Here is a 16,453-nt window from a genome sequence, read left to right as displayed (position 1 = left end):
AGCATCTCAATGGGATAGGTTATCTGATTTGAACATGAACAGGAAAGCAGTGTTTCGTATACAGAACATTGTAGACTTTTTGTTATTAGAAGGGTGTTCAGTGTTCGATGACTTATTGTTGCTGTGTGCTGTGATAAGTTGCATCTGTTTGGTTAAATTCAACAACTCTGGCGTAACAGGATCGATCCTTCGAAAATACCAGACCGAAAATGACAATCATCGGAGAGACAATGTACTCCCGCCAGATGAGACTCACAGATCGCTGTTTATATTCAAGGTTTAATGGACTACTGGCTGACACTGAATCCTCCAACCATCCATATCACAGGGGTTACCATTGAACAGAACGTAAAGTAAAATCACTGTACAAACACAAGAGTTCCAAAAGCAGATCAGAGACTTACAATTCTGCAGTGAATAATAGACCCTACTATTAAAGAGCATGTGACATAGTAATAGATTTAGGCCATTCAGCCCATTTCTTCACCCTGAAACTGCCATTTTGTCATTATCTGTATGACGAGTGGAACTATATTCTACACACTGACTGTATCAATATTTGCAGTAATCAACCAGTTTCTATCGGATACCTCGCCTCCCATTCTTCTAAATTCCATCGAGTACAGACACTGCAGTGCATATGACAAATCACCATCCCCCGGATGGATCACCTCCAAAACCAGCAGATCTTCCCCCAGAGATAGTGCCCAAAACAACTTCCAAATGCCGTCTGAACATAGCCCATTACATTCTCAGCAGTATGTCTCATTTCTTGTATTCTTGATCCCTTGAAATGTATGCTTACACTGCATTTGCTTTCGTAACCGTCAACTGAACCTGCACATTAACCAAAAGAGAGGATGAGTGCTTCAAAATCCTTTTGTGCTTCAAATTCAATGGATCCTATTAGAACATAGTGTCTGCCTCTATTCTGCCTATCAAAGTGCATACTCTCACACGATTCCATATTGTGTTCCAGCAGCCACGTGTTTGCCCACAGCCCAAAACTGTCCAACCTTTAATGCAGCCTCCCCACTTCATGAATATCGCCTGCCCATCCAACCATCACTGAATCATTTCCAAACTTTGCAAAACTGCCTTCAGGTCCTTTGTTCAGGTGGTTCATGTAAATGGCACTTCCTGACTCCCTAAGGACTGTCCACCATTGAAAAGGCCCAGCACCCAAGGTTGTTGACTCCATTCAGGTTAAAGCAGTGGCTTGACTGGAATTATACCTCTAAAATCTTCACTCCCTTCACCACGGACACCCAGTAGGAGCACACCCTGCCCCCGCTTGGTTGTGAATTTACCCCGTAATGGTGACAAAGGACTTGATGCTGTACAATCCCAATCCAATGATGTCACTCTGCCTCAACACTAACTGTGTGTTGCTCATAACAACCAATGTCACTGTGTGTTGATGATGATGGAGAGAGTTGGAGGACGGAATGTCTATGATGAATGACTGTGTGACTGTCAGTGTGAAACCTGCCCTGACAGCCTCGGATGTACCAGTGCCTGCTATCACTACGGCAGACATGATCAGTCTTCCTTCAGGTCAAATCAAGGAAAATGATAGACCTGCAGAGTGTTCTAGGCTTAGCACTCAGATGCTGTGAGGACCAACTGGCAGAGGTATTTAAAAACATCTTCAACTTCTCCCTCCTGAAGCCGAAATCCCAACATACTTCAAGAAGACCACCATCATCCTTGTAAGTGAGAAATCACATGCAACGTTCCTTAATGACTAACACCCAGTGGCTCTGACTTCAATGAACAAGAAGTGCTTTGAGACGCTGGTTATGGCACACACCACCTTCAGTGTCCCAGCCTGACCTGCTGTCCTATAATGTGCCGACTGATGTAACGGGTCCACAACGGATGCCATATTCCTGTCCTGCCCTCATTCATGGAATATCTGGACAACAAGGATGCCTACACCAAACTCCTGGTCATTTACTACAGCTCCACCTTCAACATCATTATCCCCTCCAGACTTATCTCAATACTCTGTGACCTTGATCACGGATCCACCCTCTGCAACAGGATACCCTGGTTTCGGACACACAGACCACAATCTGTGAAGATAGGTACCTGCATATTCTCCACAATAAAACTCAACACTGGAACTCCCGGAGGATGTGTTCTTAGCCCACGATTGTAGTCTCCGTGCACCCACAACAGTGTCCTCACCCCCCTACTGTACTCCCTATATATCCACAGCTGTACCCTCAGCCCCCTACTGTACTCGCTGTACACCCACGGCTGTGCCCTCAGCCTCCTATTGTACTCCCTGTACTCCCATGGTTGTGTTCTCAGCCCCATACTCTACCGCCTCTCCTCCTATATTTCTGTCTGCACCCCCTACTGTACGCCCTGTACACACGTGGCTGTATTGTCAAATTCCAAACAACGCCAGCAACAAGTTCCCTGATAAAATCACCAAATCAGGAGGGATATCAAACAACGATGAGTCAGAATACAGAAAGGATATTGAGGGCTTAGTGGCATGGTGCAATGATAATAACCTCTCTCTCAAATTCGGCAATAGTAAGGAACTGATCATTGAGTTCAGAAAGAAAGGAGAGGAACACACCATCATCTACATCAATGGTTGAGGGAGTGCAGAGCGTCAACTCCCTCAGAGTGACGATAACTGACCATCTATCCTGGTCTTCTTGCATAGGTGTGACTGTCAAGAAGGGTCAATAACGCCTCTTCTTCCTCAGGAGGCTTAGGAAATTCAGCATGTACTACTTCGACAGATACACCATTGAGAGCATACTGTCTGGGTGCATCACGGCTTCATTAAGCAACGCTCTGCCCAGGACCCGCAAGAAACTACAGAAGGTTGGGTGCACAGACAATCTCCAAACCATTGACTCCATTTACATGGCTCGTTGCCGCAGAAAGTGTGCCAAAATCTAGAACAAACAACATAGAACATAGAACAGTACAGCACAGAACACGCGCTTCAACTCACGATGTTGTGCCACCATTGATCTTCATGTGTGGACCCTCAAATTTCTGTGACCATATGCATGTTCAGCTGTCTCTTAAAAGTACCTAATGACCTTGCTTCCACAACTGCCTCACAGCGCCTGAGACCCGGGTTCAATTCCTGCCTCAGGCGACTGACTGTGTGGAGATTGCACGTCCTCCCCGTGTCTGCGTGGGTTTCCTCCGGGTGCTCCGGTTTCCTCCCACAGTCCAAAGATGTGCAGGCCAGGTGAATTGGCCATGCTAAATTGCCCATAGTGTTAGGTAAGGGGTAGATGTAGGGGTATGGGTGGGTTACGCTTCGGTGGGGCGGTGTGGACTTGTTGGGCCGAAGGGCCTGTTTCCACATTGTAAGTAATCTAATCTAATCTAATCTAATCTAAACTGCTGCTGGCAACGCATTCCATGCTCTTACAACTCTCAGTTTAAAGAACCCGCCTCTGACATCCCCTCTTTCGTTTCCTCCTACCAGATTAAAACTTTGACCCCTCGTGTTAGCCATCTCTGCCCTGGAAATAATCTCTGGCTATCGACTCTATCTGTGCCTCTCATTATCTTGTATAATCAGTCCCGTCCCATCTCCTCCTCCTTTTCTCCAATGAAAAATGTCCGAGCTCAGTCAACCTGTCTTCAAATGATAAGCCCTGCAGTCCAAGCAGCATCTTGGTAAACCGCCTCTGAACCCTTTCCAAAACACGAACATCTTTCCTATAATAGGTCGACCAGAATTGGACGCTGCATTCCAAGTGCGGTCGAATCAAAGTTTTATAGAGCTGCAACAAGATCTCAGGACTCTTAAACTCAATCCCCCTGTTATAGAAAGCCAAAACACCATATGCTTTCGAAACAACCCTGTCCACTTGGGTGGCCATTTTAAGGGCTCTATGTACCTGCACACCAAGATCCCTCTGTTCCTCCACACTGCCAAGAATCCTATCCTTAATCCTGTACTCAGTTTTCAAATTGGACCTCCCAAAATGCATCACCTCGCATTTATCCAGGTTGAATTGCATTTGTTACCTCTCAGCCCATCTCTGCATCCTGTCAATGTCCCGCTGCAGCCTGCAACAGCCCTGTATACTGTCAACGACACCTCCGACCTTTGTGTCATCTGCAAACTTGCTGACCCATCCTTCAATACCCTCATCCAAGTCATTAATAAAAATTACAAACAGTAGAGGCCCAAGGAGAAAGCCCTGTGGAACACCAATCACCACTGACTTCCAGGCAGAGTATTTACCTTCTACGACCACTCGCTGTCTTCTGTTGGCGAGCTAATTCTGTATCCAGACAGCTAAGTTCCCCTGTATCCCATTCCTCCGGACCTTCTGAATGAGCCTCCCATGGGGAACCTTATCAAATGCCTTGCTGAAGTCGATATACAGCACATCCACAGCTCGACCCTCGTCAACATTTCTAGTCACATCCTCAAAGAACTCGATAAGGTTTGTGAGGCATGACCTGCTCCTCACAAAGCAGTGTTGACTGCATTAAATCAAGCCATGCGCTTCCAGATGGTCATAAATCCTATCCCTCAGAATCCTTTCTAACACCTTACAGACGACAGACGTGAGACTTACTGGTCCATAATTGCTGGGGATTTCCCTATTTTCTATCTTGAAGATAGGTATTACATTTGCCTCCCTACAGTCTTCAGTTACGAATCCGGTGGAGAGTGAGGATGCAAAGATCTTCGCAAGTGGCGAAGCAATTGCATTTCTAGTTTCCCAACGCAGCCAAGAACAAATCTGGCCCGGGCCTGGCGACTTTTCAATCTGAATGTTTGACAAACTTTTCAGCACATCAGCTTCCTCTATCTCTATCCATTCCAGCATGCACACCTGCTCCTCAAAGGTTTCTTCACAATGTTCGTTTCGTTCGTAAAGATAGAAGCAAAACACACATTTAGGGTTTCCCCTACCTCGTCAGACTCCACAGAAAATTTCCCTGTGCTTTCCCTGATCGGCCCTACTCTTTCTGTGACCATTCTCTTATTCCTCACATAACTGTAAAATGCCTTTGTGTTCTCCCTAATCCATTCTGTCAAGCCTTTCTCGTGCCACCTTCTGTCTCTCCTCAGACCATTTTTAAGGTCCTTCCTCGCCTGCCTGTAATCCTGTTGAGCTGAACTTGACCCTAGCTTCCTCCACCTTATGTAAGCTATCTTCTTCGTTTTGACGAGAAGCTCCACCGCTATCGCAGATTACTGAGGGAAGGGAGACAGAAAATAGCTGGGGGCATTCACAGATATCTTTGTAGCATCCTTAAACACAACCGAGGTCCCAGGGTGGAAATGGCTATCTCGAGGGGGTGTTTTAAGGTAATTGGAGGAAGGTTTAGATGAGATGTCAGAGGTAGGTTCTTTACGCTGACAGTGGTGGGTGTGTGCAATGAACAGCCAATAGTTGTCGTAAAATAAGCTCTATTAGAGATATTTAAATGGATAGGCACATGAATGTTAGTAAAGTGAAAGGTATGTAGTTTATTCTGATCTTCGAGTAGGATAAAAGTTCGACAGAGCGTCAAGGGCTGAAGGGCCTGTACATGCTGCACTGTTCTATGTTTCCAGATGACAAATAGACTCTGACTTTGCTAGTACCTTCCAAAACCATGGATGGATTTGTCTTATTAATTTGTTTTCACAGTTTGGTCTAAAGTCTCAGAAAACTAACACCTTGCTGGTTGAGTGTCACCCCAATGACATCAGAGCATTACAATAAGATAACGATTCCGATTATTTTCAATCAGTTCCTTTATGAGGACTGATCGTGCTATGTCATTGCCACTGAGATCAACATTTTCTCTGTCCAATAGCATTTCACCACATTGGCTCAAGGCTGCACCATTCCACAATTCTACTTCATTCGCCAGCTCATTCACCGTGCTCGCCATTTATAGACGGCCCACAAGATGTCATAACTTAGAGATGCCTATGAACCTCTGGGACCTGCTACACCACCCATGCCCTGCACTCTGAGTCCATCCCCTCCCCAAAGCTCACCTCCTGACGTGTATTCACCATCCCTCCTAAACTTCCACGTTCTAATGCTGAATGTTCTGTACTCAGCAAAGGTCTCAGCTTTCTCCCTCTGTGCCCCCACTTTAATGAATTTCAGGAACGACAAAATGCTGAGCTCCTCTTCCACCGTCTGCTCCTCAATGTCCATTTCGTTGGGCAAGAGTACATTCCCCATCCCACAGAACCTTCCCCAGCTCCAACACTCTCCCTCCACTTAGACCCATTCCTCTGCGTTTACTTTGACTCAATGTGTTCTTTGAGAACTTTCAATGTGACACTGGTTGTTTTAATTTCTCTGCATCCCCGTCACCCTATACAACCTATCACTCTCTGAACAGACTGTATGCTGTATGCTTCGATCCAAACCTGACTGTGTTATTCAGCCTATGCCGACAAGGGTGGTGCTGCTGTCGTCTGGTGGACTCACCTCTCCATTTCAGAGGCTGAGTGCCAGCTCTCAGAAACCTCCACGTATCACCTGCTGTCCCATAACCCTGCTCAGGCATATCAGACCATTTTATTAACTAAATCTGACAACATTTCATCTGGAGATTCCCACCCACTCGCCCCCCATAACAGTCCCGAAGATGATGGTCTTCTGATAGCAGAGCTCACTTTTATGTCCTCCTGAAAATCCCCAAACAGTACTGCCTGGGCAGACCCATTGCTTCAGCCTGCTCCTGCCATACAGAGGGGGTGCATGGATACACACGTGGGCCCAAGTTATACCTGATCCTTCATGGGTTTCGTAGACTATTCCTTGTTCCAGTTCTATTCTAGCCCCCATCCACAACTCTTTCTCCGATACATAGATGATATCATAGCTGCTTCTCCTCTCTCTTGTCCAGAATTGGAAAAGTTCATCGTTTCCAATTTGCACTCCTCCCTCACTTTCACCTGGTCTATCTGTGACTCCTCCCTTTCTTTCCTCGATATCTCTGCTTCTATTTCTGGGGATAGGCAGGTCACTGATATCCACCATTAAGCTACCGACTCCCACAGCTACCTGGAGTATACTCCCTCATACCCTGTTTCCTGCAAAGACTCCATTCCGTTCTCCCAGTTCCTCCGTCTGCACCGCATTGCTTCTGATGATGTTATCTTCAGAAATGTGGCCTCTGAAATGTCCACGTTCTTCCTCAACAGAGAATTCCCCAGCACTTTTGTCGACAGGGCTCTCAACCAGTTCTGACCCACCTGCTGCGCTTCGACCCTCACCCTCTCACATCGCTCCTGCAACAGCGTTAGAGATCCCCTTGTCCTTACCAACCATCCCACCAGCATTCACATGCATAAGATCATCACTCTGCATTTCCCCACCTCCAGCGAGATGCCACCACCAGACACATATTTGCCTCCTCTCCCTTTTATCGCCTTCTGAAGTGACCATTTCCTCCAGGACACCCTGATCTGCTCGTTATCCACTGCCCACAACTCCCCCCACTTCCCCCACCCCCAACCACGAGTTCACTTCACTTTCTCCTGCCGAAGGTGTTACACTTCCCCATTTCCCTCGACTCTCCTCACTATCCAAGGGCCAAACATACCTCCCAGGTGAAGTAGCATCCTACCAACATTTCCTACAATCCGATCCACGACATTCCTTGCTCACTTTGTGGTCTGCTCTGCATTGGGGAAACTAAAGGTAGACTTGGGTGAACACTTCACAGTATATCCAAGCTGTACCTATGCAAAAGATCCCGATTTTCCAGTTGCCTGCCGGTTTAATAGCCATTCCTTTTCGTTGACCAATATCTCTGCCTCAGGCTTGCTGCAGTTTCCAAGGCATTTCAACGCAAGCTGGAAGATCAACACCTCATTTTCCGTGGGCGGACCCTGTAGCTCTTCAGACTCAAAAGAATATTCAATAATTTTAGGGACTGACCTCCTCAATGCCTCCCACCCACACTACCAGGCCTAGTACTCACTTAGCCTTCCATTGCTCACCCTATATAGTTAGCTACTAACCGTCTCCATTCACATTTATTCAGCGTCTTCTGTATATAAATCAACATTTTAAGGGCTACCATTCTTTCTGAGGTAGGGCCGCTGAACTAGAAACTTTAATTCTGATTTCTCTGCACAGAGGCATTTAGAATCGAAACGTCAGCTCTTTTCTCTCCTTCCAGATGCTGCCAGACCTGTTGAGATTTTCCAGCACTTTCTCTTTTGGTTACAAATTACTCGAGATTCAACTGAGATAGCAGCTTTGCTTAAATGTTCAGATCAGTCAATTTGTGACAGTTCAGAAAGAAAAAGCAATCGATCGAGGGAAACCCAGCAGGTCTGGCACCCTCTGAGCAGAGATACACAGAATTAACCCTTGATTCCAATATGACTTTTTCAGAACAGTGTCACATCATATTCGATATATTAACTCTGTTTCTCTCTGCAGTTATTTCCTCATCTGTTGTGCTTCTCCATCATTTTTATTTGTGTTTCATGCTTCCGTATCACTATATTTCATGTTTCTTGACAGGGCTACATGCTGAATTTGGTTATATATGGACAATGGAGTCCTTTCCCGTTTCTCATATAGTTGCTGTGCCTGTGACACCTGTGTTACGGCCGAAATCTGTTTCTTCTTTAAGATTCAAAGGAAAAAAAGAATATTTTTCTGAATATCCTGTAAATCTCAGTAACTCCATTTTGTTTAAAAAGACATTTCAGAGGCAGCTGAAATTTCATGAGATAACGGGAATAAGTTAATGATGGTGGAGCACTCTGTGTCCTTTGTTCTCCAAAGGCTTTGATTACATTTCACAGAATTCTTTACAGCAAAAGTGGTGGAAACTCAGCCCATTGTCTCTTCCAGCTTTGAACGACTATATCTCTACTTTAGTCTGCTGTACTGTCCCCACAGCCGTTCACATTTTGTTATTAGTGTCTGCTTTTAACTTAAAGTATCCTGCCAGATGTGAACAATATGATCAAAGTCAAACAACAACAACAAAAAAACAGAACTTAGTGGGCAAGCTGAGCAGGTCTGGCAGTATCTGTGAAGTGAAATCAAAGTTAATGTTCTGGTCCAGTGATCCTACTTAATCGGTGTTCCCACTGATTAAATGATAAAATATAGTTCACTTTATCACATTTAAAATTACCCTGTTCAGTTCACATTGTCATTCAGCATTGCATCTCCCAAATGTTGGCTGTTTCCTTGTTGAGCATTAGATTTAATTCTGTCTGTCAGAAAGGGTGATGATGACAGGGGAATAGCATTGTACTCTCCATGCAGTCTCCACAGCCACTATCCCCATTCCGTCCTATCCCACAGCCAATGTCATGTTCATTCGAACCTGACTCATTAATTCATAAGTCTTAATGAATAAGTCCATTGTAATGATCACATTTGGTTTTGGACTGAGGCCAAAATGCGTAAAAAATACTGTTGTACAGCAAATGAAACTGCATTTCGAAGTTGGTCAATTTGTATAAATAAATTAGTGAGGCATATTCGCTATTGAAGTTCCAAAATTGCCTTATTAGAGCAGTGAGAGGAACATTCAGAGAAGTCCACACTTGCTACCCATGTTCAGGGCAACTGTGTCCAGTGACAATGTGTTGGCTGGCGTTTGTTCCCGTGGAGGAGAGAACAGCACAATAACAACATCCTGGTTGTGTTTGTTTTGCGGGGTTGTAGGGATTTGGGGACAGATGGTTACAGCATAGTAAACAGACAACAGAGCAGCATAATCTCGCCTACGAAAAGATAACACCCATCATTCTCCCTCACAACTGCCTTCACTAGCGCAATTGGTGAGAGGAAATATGACCAACAGCCAGCAATGTCAACATGTAGTCCAGTCCAGTTGTATTGTGAACTGAATGTGCTGGATTGAAAGCTGGGACTGGTTGCTCAGTGACTATGATTATTGTCAATCTCCATGCAATGTAACTGTGTCACTGGAGGGTTTCCCTCTCCTTTTGGTGAAGGGCTTCATTCAGTGCGCTATCCCAGTGTAGGAGCAGATGCATCAATTCCAAGAGTAACAGAGATCAACAGCTGCGTAGACAGAGAGAGGACAGATCTGAGTTTGACAATAGCGGACTGGAACACTACCACAATGGAGACGAGGTTTTTCTTGAGTCTTTTCAAAGATTTCCCCCTGCTGGGAATTTCTACCATATGGGATACCAGCAGTGCTGATGATTATTCTGGGCGGGGTGGAGGGTGTGGTACTAGCCTATTCTCGCTTTGTTGCTGTTCTCTACCTCTGTCCATTCATAAATCCCAAAAACAAGTTTGAACGTCGTTGCAATTTCTGTTATCTATATTTGTCAGAGAAAGCAACTATTGTCTTCAGTTTCAATTGCAGTCTCCATTCATTACCCATGAATTGCCGACCACTCCCTCACAAACATCTGAGAACAAAACTGTGCACATCCTCGAGATCCCTTTTTGACCTGAATTGATTTATGTCTCGTGTTCTCTCTGTCACCAAACCTGTCCACTACCATCTCCTAATAACCCTAATCTTCATCTCTGCGTCAGTGCTGTTGCTGAACAATCCATTGCCAACACGTTGGTAAAATTCAGACTTAATGTTTCAAGCTCTCTTCTGTACACTTTTACGATTACAAATATTTCAAACATAAAATTGCTCGTGTATCGGATGTTACTTCATGATTAGGACTCTATATGAATGTCGGAATGTCGCTGGATGTAATTCAGAAGCAAAGCTTATTCAACGAAAGATGTCGTTTCAAGTAATGTGTTTCAATTCCACCACAGCTGATGACAGAACTTCAACAAAACTGATAAGAATTGGAATAAAAGTGAATTTCACAATGACAACCATAAAAGCAACATTTTGTCTGAAAACCTTCCTGTTTCAATGATCATCTTCGTTAAAGAAACCTAATGTTATTATCCGGTCATGGTTAAGTGAGTCTTCAGCCCCATGACAATGTGCTTTACTTTATATTGGCTTGTGGAATGGCCTCAGTGTCAGGGCAATTAGTGATGGTCACCAAATGCTGCCCTTGACAGAGATGCCAACATCCCACGAAATAACGAAATTGAAGGTGAAATCAAATAAAGGAAGACGCTGAAAATCTGAAATTATACAAGGCAATGCAACGAAACGAACAGAACGTGCGGGGGATCTTTCCTGAACTGAAAGCAGCTGGAAAAGAGTGTGATTAATACGATTGATGGGGAAGTTTGCTTTGAAGGGAAGGAGGAATCAATAGAGAAAGAGGGATATAGAAGAAAAAGAGGAAACAAAGCGAATGATGATTAGCTCGGCTGGAAATAAAATGTGAGATTCACCTCATTTATTTTTCGCCATTCCCATCTTCCTGGATATCATGCCCATTTACATGCAGGTATTCCCCGTTTTTCAAAAGTTTACTTTTCGCCACTGCCCTTCCCGAATGACCAACATTAGGGCCTTGTTTCGCTAACCAAAAGAAATCCGAAGAGGATTATCACTTTTACGAAGAAAGGCGAAGCTTTTCCCATATAAATTAGTGAAACTGCAATTTACACCATATCAGCTGGCGAACGGTTTCATTCAGATCGCGAGGGAAATCTGTATTTGTCTAAGATCATGTTTTAAGCGATTTGATTCCCCCTGTCAGTGTTCCCTGAGTGTGGTCATCTTCTGACATTTGTTAACGGGACATGGGTATCTCTCACTGGGCCAGCATTTGTTCACGTTCACAGTTGCCCTTGAGAAGACCTTGAGCCAATGCAGTCCACGTGATTGATCGAATTTAATTTGATTTATTTTAGTCAAATGTACAATGGAAATGTTTGTTTTGCGAGTAGTGGGGCACATGATAGAAAACAAGAAAACAGAGATCGTGGGGTACTTACACACAGTGAGGCATACATGGTTACAGCTTCACAAGAGGTGAGCAAAGCAAAATCGACATTAGCAAGATTAATATTATTTGGAAAGTTAGAGATGTCAATTATAGTCTAATTATGATAGGGAAGGAAGTGTTCTTGAGCATGTTGGTCCATGTTGTCAAGCCTCTGTGTCTCCTCCCTGTTGGAAGAGGTTGTAGGAGATCATGAATGGTTTGGGAGAAATCTTTTCTGCGACAAGGACAAGTATAAATGACGGAAGGTGGTCTTCCGTGATGGGCTGGGCTGTGCACACAACTTTTTGTATTTTCTTATGGTCCTGGGAAGAGCAGTTACCATGTCAGACCATTATGCACGTGACTAGAGTGTTTTCAGTCGCCAGTGCACGGAACATTGGGAGACGGGTTGTTCTAAAACAGTTAGATGCAACATTTGGCTGTTAAATGGATACCCATGCTCTGGGTGCTGTTTAGACAACAACTGAAATTTAACCGATAATTTTAAATTATGTCTTCGATATCAAAACCCAGTTGAGTTAATTGCAGTGTTAGCATCGAAACAATGAGCCATCGCCGGCATCAAACGAATAGAGAAGCCATCACCATCTCAACGACGGAGAAAGAGACAGATACGAAGGGAAGGCTAGAGAGAACACAGCGAGGGAAACAGATGGACAGTCAGACAAAGAGAGAACGGAAGCAAAACAAGGAAACAAACCGTCACATGAACAGGGAGCAGGGAAGATAATAAGTTCAGGGAAAGAAACAGAAGGCAGGGAAAAGGAAAACACAGGGAAACAGACAGGGAGAGATACACAGGAAGAGACAAAGGACACGGGGTGCTGGGAGATGGGCTCACAGGGAGCTAGGGGGTATGGGACAAGCTGGGGTGAGGACCGGAGAGAGCTGGGAGTGAGCACTGGAGGGAGCTTGGGGGGTTGGGAGGTGAGGTGACCTGGACCAAGATGTCCAGGCAGATCAAAGTAAACAAGGATGTCCAGAACCATGGTTGTAAAACATGTCTGAGAGGCATATTGGTTACGCTGCACAGAGCATGCGCTAGGTGAGATCAACATGAACAAGATCAGCATTATCTGAGATTAGAGAGTCCATTCATCAGTCTAATAACAGCCAGGAGGAAGCCGTTACTGAACCAGCTGCTCTGTGTTTTCAAGCTTCTGTATCTTTTTGCCTGATGGAAGAGGTTGTGGGAGATCTTTACAGGCATGTGATGGGTTTTTGGTAATGTTAGAACTAAGAATATTCCAGTACAACAGGCCATTCGTCGGTCAAATCCTGCGCTGATCCAGATCCTCTCCGCCAATTTTCTAAGGGTGTGTTTCCCTTTGCTTCCTGCCCATTCATGTACCTTTCTGAAAACATCTTCAATGGAATACCACTGGTCACAGTTCTCCATTTTGAGAAACTGCCTTCCTCTAATACGCTCTGTACCCTGTTGCCGAGCCAGTTCTTTATCCATGTAGCTCGCACACCCTGGGCACCATGTGACTTCACTTTCTCCATAATCCGACCATGGAAAAACTTACCAAACGCCTTCCTGAAGTCCATGTACATGACATCTACAGTCCCTCCCTCATCAATCGCCTTTGTCACTTCCTCAAAGAATTCTATTAAATTGGTAAGACATGACCGTCCCTGCACATGACCATCTAACCTAACACTGATGAAATCATTTTCATCCAAATGAGAAAAGACCCTATCCCTCAGTATCTTCTCTACCCCTGATGACAGGCTCACTGGTCTATAATTAACTGGTCTATAATTATTCATGCTACCCTTCTTAAACAATAACCTTCCCGTCCTGCGGGACCTCGGTTGTGTTCAAGAATGCTACAAAGATATCTGTGAATGCCCCCAGGTATTTCCTGTCTCCCTTCCCTCAGTAATCTGCGATAGCGGTGGAGCTTCTCGTCAAAAGGAAGAAGATAGCTTACATAAGGTGGAGGAAGCTCGGGTCAAGTTCAGCTCTACAGGATTACAGGCAGGCGAAGAAGGACCTTAAAGATGGTCTGAGGAGAGACAGAAGGTGGCACGAGAAAGGCTTGGCAGAATGGATTAGGGAGAACACAAAGGCATTTTACAGTTATGTAAATAATACACAGTATTATTGCTGGTGGGATGGTTGGTAAGGACAAGGGGATCTCTAACGCTGTTGCAGGAGCGATGTGAGAGGGTGAGGGTAGAAGCGCAGCAGGTGGGTCAGAACTGGTTGAGAGCCCTGTCGACAAAAGTGCTGGGGAATTCTCTGTTGAGGAAGAACGTGGACATTTCAGAGGCCACATTTCTGAAGATAACATCATCAGAAGCAATGCGGTGGAGATGGAGGAACTGGGAGAACGGAATGGAGTCTTTGCAGGAAACAAGGTGTGAGGGTGTATACTCCAGGTAGCTGTGGGAGTCGGTGGCTTAATGGTGGATATCAGTGACCTGCCTATCCCCAGAAATAGAAGCAGAGATATCGAGGAAAGAAAGGGAGGAGTCACAGATAGACCAGGTGAAAGTGAGGGAGGAGTGCAAATTGGAAACGATGAACTTTTCCAATTCTGGACAAGAGAGAGGAGCAGCAGCTATGATATCATCTATGTATCGGAGAAAGAGTTGTGGATGGGGGCTAGAATAGAACTGGAACAAGGAATAGACGATGAAACCCATGAAGGGTCAGATATAACTTGGGCCCACGTGTGTATCCATGCACCCCCTCTGTATGGCAGGAGCAGGCTGAAGCAATGGGTCTGCCCAGGCAGTTCTGTTTGGGGATTTTCAGGAGGACATAAAAGCGAGCTCTGCTGTCAGAAGACCATCATCTTCGGGACTGTTATGGGGGGCGAGTGGGTGGGAATCTCCAGATGAAATGTTGTCAGATTTAGTTAATAAAATGGTCTGATGTGCCTGAGCAGGGTTATGGGACAGCAGGTGATACGTGGAGGTTTCTGAGAGCTGGCACTCAGCCTCTGAAATGGAGAGGTGAGTCCACCAGACGACAGCAGCACCACCCTTGTCGGCATAGGCTGAATAACACAGTCAGGTTTGGATCGAAGCATACAGCATACAGCCTGTTCAGAGAGTGATAGGTTGTATAGGGTGACGGGGATGCAGAGAAATTAAAACAACCAGTGTCACATTGAAAGTTCTCAAAGAACACATTGAGTCAAAGTAAACGCAGAGGAATGGGTCTAAGTGGAGGGAGAGTGTTGGAGCTAGGGAAGGTTCTGTGGGATGGGGAATGGACTCTTGCCCAACGAAATGCATTGAGGAGAAGACGGTGGAAGAGGAGTTCAGCATTTTGTCGTTCCTGAAATTCATTAAAGTGGGGGCACAGAGGCTGAAAGCTGAGACCTTTGCTGAGTACAGAACATTCAGCATTAGAACGTGGAAGTTTAGGAGGGATTGTGAATACACGTCAGGAGGTGGGCTTTGGGGAGGGGATGGACTCAGAGTGCAGGGCATGGGTGGGGTGGCAGGTCCCAGAGGTTCATACATCTTGTGGGCCGTCTATAAATGGCGAGCACGGCGAATGAGCTGGCGAATGAAGTAGAATTGTGGAATGGTGCAGCCTTGAGCCAATGTGGTGAAATGGTATTGGACAGAGAAAATGTTGATCTCAGTGGCAATGACATAGCACGATCAGTCCTCATAAAGTAACTGATTGAAAATAATCGGAATCGTTATCTTATTGTAATGCTCTGATTTCATTGGGGTGACACTCAACTAGCAAGGTGTTAGTTTTCTGAGACTTTAGACCAAACTGTGAAAACAAATTAATAAGACAAATCCATCCATGGTTTTGGAAGGTACGAGCAAAGGCAGAGTTTATTTGTCACCTGGAAACATAGAACAGTTCAGCATGTACAGGCCCTTCTGCCCTTGACGCTTGAATAAACTACATACCTTTCACTTTACTAACATTCATGTGCCTATCCATTTAAATATCTCGAAGAGAGCTTATTTTACGACAACTATTGGCTGTTCATTGCACACACCCACCACTGTCTGTGTAAAGAACCTACCTCTGACATCTCATCTAAACCTTCCTCCAATTACCTTAAAATCATACCCCCTCGAGATAGCCATTTCCACCCTGGGAGAAAGTCTCTGGCTCTCCACTCTATCTATGCCTCTCATCATCTTGTATACCGCTGGCAAGTCACGTTCCATTCTTCTTAGTTCCAATGAGGAAAACATCCTGGCTCCCTCAAATTTTCTTTGCAAGACATGTTCTCCCGTCCAGGCAGCATCTTGATAAATTTCCTCAGCATTCTCGTCAAAGCTTCCACATCTTTTCTATAACGAGGCAACCGTGTGGGCGGCACCGTGGCACAGTGGTCAGCACTGCTGCCTCACAATGCCAGAGACCCGGTTTCAATTTCCGCCTCAGGCAACTGACTGCATGGAGTTTGCATGTTCTCCCCGTATCTCCGTGGGTTTCCTCCGCGTGCTCCGCTTTCTTCCCAAGGCACAAAGATGTGCAGGTCAGGTGAATTTGCCATGCTAACTTGCCCCTAGTATTAGGTAAAAGGTAAATGTAGGGGTATGGGTGGGTTGCACTTCGGCGGCTCAGTGTGGACTTGTTGGACCAAAGGGCCTATTTCCACACTG

Source organism: Chiloscyllium punctatum, chromosome 24 (assembly GCF_047496795.1).
Source record: "Chiloscyllium punctatum isolate Juve2018m chromosome 24, sChiPun1.3, whole genome shotgun sequence".
In the NCBI taxonomy this organism is placed as follows: Eukaryota; Metazoa; Chordata; class Chondrichthyes; order Orectolobiformes; family Hemiscylliidae; genus Chiloscyllium; species Chiloscyllium punctatum.
Note: the sequence above shows the minus strand (reverse complement) of the source record.